This window comes from Zea mays, chromosome 8 (assembly GCF_902167145.1).
Source record: "Zea mays cultivar B73 chromosome 8, Zm-B73-REFERENCE-NAM-5.0, whole genome shotgun sequence".
NCBI classification, from domain to species: Eukaryota; Viridiplantae; Streptophyta; class Magnoliopsida; order Poales; family Poaceae; genus Zea; species Zea mays.
In genome coordinates, this window is record NC_050103.1 from 17,330,165 (window position 1) to 17,336,400 (window position 6,236).

The 6,236-nt window shown below is 42.8% G+C and overlaps 1 pseudogene; it reads right to left on the reverse strand.

The window, feature by feature from the left end:
- Positions 1–4,971: 4,971 nt before the first annotated feature.
- LOC103634859 (uncharacterized) lies at positions 4,972–6,014 on the reverse strand (annotated as a pseudogene).
- Between the last annotated feature and the right edge of the window lie 222 nt (positions 6,015–6,236).

The window sequence follows — 6,236 nt, forward strand, 5'->3', positions numbered from 1 at the left end:
GGGGGTAGGATAAAAACGTTTTTTTTTCTGTAAAGAGGAAGATGATAAAAGGACAATTCGTTGAATCTAATGATGAATGCATGGAGTAGGTAATAGCGGGTCAGCATGATCTAAATTCTTTTAGGATATGTTCGTTTCAATCCTAATCCATGTGTATTAGACGTGATTGGATGTATTTATATCTATAGCAAGTAAAAATCTCTCTTATGGGAATAACCGAATAAGACCTTAGCTAGCTAGGTAGAAAATATGCCGGTGTGGGAAGCATGGATAGGCTAAGAGATAGGGAAATATATTGAGTAGCAAGTCAAAGGTCGTCACATGAATGAGATAAATTTGAGGGGGTGTTTGGGAACAAAGTTTTTCTGCAGTTTTGGAAGAATACTGCAGTATTCTTAAATACTGCAGTATTATATACATAATGGTGTTTGGCAAGCTGGATAAAATCTCTGTTTTCAAAACTGAAGTATTGCAAATACTATAGTTGTTTTAAGGCATTCTAAACTTAGCTCTAGACCTCAGTTTTCAAAACTGCGGTATTATAAACTACGGTATTGTCATAACTAAAGTATAGTATAGTATTTCAAAAACTGTAGTTTTCAAAAACTTTGTTCCCAAACAGGGTCTGATCTGGAGCATTAGAGTCAAATAGTTATAGGGAATGATGAAATTTCCTATAGTCTTAGCAACACTATACAGTAAGCACAATAGTGGTCCGGACCACCAAGCCACAATTATTATATTATAATTGGTCATCATTTTTGCGCTACAAAACTAACAACTTCCCCAACGGTTTCTTTTTAAGTGGTCAATCATATATAGTAGCTGTATATTACTTTTTGCGGAAATTATGCTATTATTAATTTGCTAAAAAAATTAGGTGGATAAAAAGTTATACAGTAGTAGACACCATCATCGATTCAAGAAATAAAATAGTAAAGACAGCTCTCTCCAGTATTTTGTAGTGTCAACTTCGTCAACCACATATATAGTCTGTGAACCTTTTGTTGAAACCTTATCAATACTTTTATGGATTCACCATTAGATCCAGATTGAAACACGCTATATATATGAATGCCCTTGTAGTGTGATTGAAATAGTGTGTGTAATTATTTTTAACTCCAACGTTTACCAAAGGATTTGCGTTCATCGAAAAAACAGCAATAAGCATATGTCGGCTTCCATGTGCCATGCATATGGACAGAGCCGCCAAGTATGTTGTTTTGTTATGATATCCTAATTTTGTAATCAGAGAGTGAGTTGATTTTGTCAGATCCCACATATATAATATAAAGTTGCTAATGTAGTGTTCCATGCCGTAAAATGGCTAGTCAAGAGCCAGTCCAATAATCGCTCACTACATGTGAATGTATACTGTAAGGCTGTCTCCAGCAGCAGACTGTAAAAGGCCCTGTACTCTAAATGTAGGGGACGGTCAGGTCCTTTATCCCTCCAGCAAGGAACTCTAAAGCGTCCTCTAAAATTTAGAGGATGTCATGCGTCCTCTATCTGTAGAGGGTACTCTATACACTGTACACTTTTTTGTGTCTGTACGCTCACGTGGTGACGAGTAGTAAAAAATAATATAAAATGTCAAATCTAGTACACTGTTGATATAGAGGATGGAATTTAGAGGATATTGCTGGAGATGAAGAAGATATAGAGTACAGAATCTTTTAGAAAGTGCTGTAAAGGACAAAGAATATTCTTTTAGTGGATCAAATTTAGGGGATGTTGCTGGAGACAGCCTAATGAATTTGTCTCCATGTGTATTCGATGCAGATTAGCAAGTGTTTTTTTCATGTGAACAAACGTAACAATGTTCTCTTTTGTCACTATATAAGTTTAGAAGGCAATGGTCAAACTATATATCAGTACATAAAAAACATAATATAGATACAAGTTATATAAGGGGTGAAGTGGTAGAGGAGGTTACACCACGGAGGTTGGAAATTCGAACCTTATCAACCACAAAACACGTGAATTCAGCTCAAAAAATGATAAAAATGATAGAACGATGGGTAGGACAGTGATGCTGGTTGGGGGTTGTCTCCCTAATTATTTTTTAGTTGGGTTTTTTTGCGATTCTTAATTTACTGAGTGTTTTTCGACATTCGACAAAGTTTTTGCCAAGCGTTCGAAAAAAAACACTTAGCAAAGAACCATTTACTGATAAAATATTTACCGAGTGTAACATTCAACAAAGCCTTTACCGAGGGTAAAAAGACTTTTGCCTAGTGTTTGAGACACTCGGCAAAGAAGTCGAGTCCGGTAGTGTTGTAAGTTGTGCCTGCGACGAAAATAATGCCATTGCTAATGTATATTTGAAGTTTAATCACATATTTGTTGCTTAATTTGGGTTTTCATCTACAGAGAGCACGTGATTGTTCGATTTTCATTTTTTTAATTTAGACCAAATTTTCAGCCCAAAACATACTTGTATGGAGTAGGCTCCCACCCATGTTTCTATAGTTATTGTTATATCAAGATTTTCGGCTTCTTATAGAATTATAGGCGACTATCCATGAATGGGATGTTTTTATGGACCTAGATCTACATAAATGTAAATTTGAATATGTCAGGAAATTTCACAAATTTAAAAGTATTTCCAAGAGCAATTCATCGTTACCCAAGCTTGGCATATTGGAGATGTTTTCACGAGCAGTTTTTAAGCAATGTGTCTCTAGAAATGAGTTGGCATGGACAGTTGTCTTAACTAACAATTGCCCTTAAAAATGCCTTACCACATGGGGGCCTTCGGCTTACAAAGGTCCTAAAAAACGTGATTTAACAATGTTTCTGGAGTATAATACATGAGCAGGTACCTTCGGACTTGAGTCAAAATCATAGTATGAAGAAGCACAAGGGAAACGAAGGATGAAACAGAGCCGAAGCTGTGCGCAAGGGAGCTTCGGCATGATGACAGGAAAAAGGAAACCGACTTAAAGAGGAAAAGGCTATCTAGACCCCGATGAATTACTATAGAGTTATTAGCAAATGCAAAGGGTCTAGATGTAATTTTACATGGGCTGCGACCCGTGCCTATAAATAGATGAACATTATTCCCGTACTGTTCACGCTGACTGGACATTTTTGCTTTTGCGTCACGCTTGTACTTTCACTTTCCTTCAAGTCGAAGGTACTTTTGCAACTTGTTAACATTCCTATTTTTCCTTAATAATAAAATAAAAATGATTTGATGGTAATAAATGACTGTTGATATTATCTTTTACACCTCATATGTTTTCTTTTCCTCGTTCATATGTTGCTTTGACGAAGGTACGTCCTTCTCAACCTTCGTCCGAAAAACATTATTTCTCAAAAGGGATATAATGCTTCGAAGGACGAAGGACTTTAACGTTTAACATTCTCTGTGTTGCCTTGTTCTTAACTCATAACATTTGAGAACAAGTCCCCAACATTGGCGACCACCTCCGGGGAACCCTTTTTGACCACCTTCGGCAAGCATCGACCTTTGTCATGCCGCCAAAGAAAGCTTCAGCAATAGGGACTGCCGCTCTGCAGCCGCTGGACCCGAACCAAGAGACTCTTTCTCTTCGGGAGGCCCGAAGCTAGAAGAGGAAGGCTACCAGTCCAACGCCTCAGGAGGACGACTTGGACCAAGAAATCAGGAATATGGAGATGCTGCATCAGCAAGTGCAAAGGAAGAAGAAAAAGATGGCTCGGCTAGCTGACCTACAAAGACAGATAGACGAAGCCTCTGAAGAAGTTCGTCATCTTACTCAAGATGAGCAGAACCGAAGACCCAGTACAGAGAGCTTCACCAAGAAGGCTTCGTCAACGAGGATGACTGGTATGAGGATTTCCATCATGGAAATTTTGCTTTTGATGATGCTTCTCCTCTATCAGCAGAACTGCAGGCTACACCTTAGGCCCCGTCTTACAAACCACCTCAGCTCCCAATGTATGACGGACACTCAGATCTGAAGCAATTTCTGATGAGCTACGAAGCAACCATATCTTCATATGGTGGCAATACTGCAGTCATGTCAAAATCCTTCGTCATGGCAGTAAAAAATGTTGCACAAACCTGGTACTCTTCTCTTCGGCCAGGAACAATTACATCATGGCAAAAGCTGAAGGACATGCTCATCACCAGCTTCCAAGGGTTTCAGACGAAGCCGGTCACTGGTCAAGCTTTGTTCCAGTGCACTCAGGATCATGAAGAATACCTTCAGGCGTATGTCCAAAGGTTCTTACGACTGAGAGCACAGGCGCCAACGGTGCCCAATGAAATTGTTATTGAGGCCATGATTAAGGGGCTTTGGCCAGGACCTACAGCCCAATACTTCGCTAGGAAACCCCCTCAGACCCTGGAGAAACTGCTTCAGAAGATGGATGAATATATCCGAGCAGATAATGACTTTCGACAAAGAAGGGAGGAAGCTTACAGGTTCTCCGAAATGACTAGGGCACTACACGACGGTTCACCTACAGCGACCTACGGTTGGTTGCTAAAACAGCCTTCAACGACCTACGGTTGGTCGCTAAAAACCTTTAGCGACCCATAAGGATGGTCGCTGTAAGTGCCGTCGCTAAAGGCTTTAGCGATCGACTTCTTTTTAGCGACCGACCGTCCGTTGCTAATATTGTATATTTAGCGACCAATGGTGGGTTGCTGTACTATAGATTTAGCAACCAACCGTAAGTTGCCATACTATACATTTAGCAACCAACAGAAAGTCACCCTTTTTACAGTTTTTATTAATAATAATATACATTTAATTAAGCACCATAAATCACAGATTTTTATACACAAATCATAAAGACATACACAGTTAATCAGTATACCACAGTCATAGATCCATCACATAAACACAAAAGCACCACAATTATATATTCACAAAAGCATCACAATTATAATATCATTCACAACTAGATCACTAATGTTTCATATCACTCCAGCTATTGTTCAAAAGCCAACAACTACATCACTCTAGCACAATAATCACAAAGAATTGAGGGTAACAACAGCTCCTCTCATTTTGCTCTACATACTTTCTTATGTTCCCCTAGCACAATAAAAACTTAAGGACAATCCAGATTATGATCCCTAGCCGCCCGAATGCACCTTGTAAAACCTACGTACTACTACTAGCTTGAGGCTTCAGGCCACGCAGTTGAGGCCCAAGCAACCCATCCACAAGCTCCTCCTCGCCGCACGCTTCTGCAAAGAACACACAGCCCGAGATGACGAAGTTTTCAGAACACGCAAGCGTTTGTTTGGCAGTCGTTGGCTGCATTGCATATGTCTGTCTGTCGTGCCACGTACGAGCGTACTACGTACCCGGCGCCTGGGAAGGCGGGAGACAGCGGCGGCGCCGTCGTTGTCATCCGGCGGAGGCACGCGGTAAAGGTCCTCGTCGACGGGCCTGACAACCACCACCCTCCGGCTCCGGCGCGTACCACCAGCAGGGCTCGGCCGCGGCGGGCGCGGAGTCTGGGGAGGTTGACGAGGAGGAGTAGTAGTAGTTCCACTCCCCGAACGCCGGCACGTGCCGCCGCCGCGCCTTCTCCATGGCCCTCAGAAACGAAGAGGCCTGAGTACAAGGAAGGACCTGTGTGCCGCGGAAGGCAAAGACGATGGAAAGAGGGCAGTAGATCGAGAAGCAAACGCAGGGAGAAGAGACTACCATCTGCTAGAACACAGTGGGGCAGCGACTGGCGCCGCCATGACGTGGGCGGCGGGCGACGGGCGTGGGCTAGTGGCTGGAGCGAGGCGTTCGGGCGCAGGCGCGCTAACCGGCTGGCCGATTGTGACCGGCCGCCAGGCGGAGGCGGGGGGCGCTGGCTGTGGTGGCACGGCTGGCTGCAGGGGCGCGGGTGTTGGCGGTGTTCGGCGGCTGGGCGCGACTCCATGGCGTGAGGAAGCTGCAGGGGAGGGAAGCGAGGGAGAGAAGCTAGAGGAGAGGAGGGAGAGGGAGAAGGGATGGCGGCGGCTGCTAGGAGCCAGGGGCGGCGGCTTAGGGTTAGGGAAGGGGCAGGGGGCGGCCGGCTCATGGGCCTAATGGGCCAAGGGTTAGTTAGGTTAGTTTTTTTTCTTTTTTTCTATTTCTTTTTTTCTAAATTCAAAATCATATTTTAAATAACCCTAAAATTCATAATAATTAAACCAAAATTATTTTTAGTGGGGATAAGGCTGAGAGTAGCTTGAGCGGTGGGTAAGAGAAAATTTCTAGTGGGAATCAAGATCGGTACCACTCCAACGCCGAACA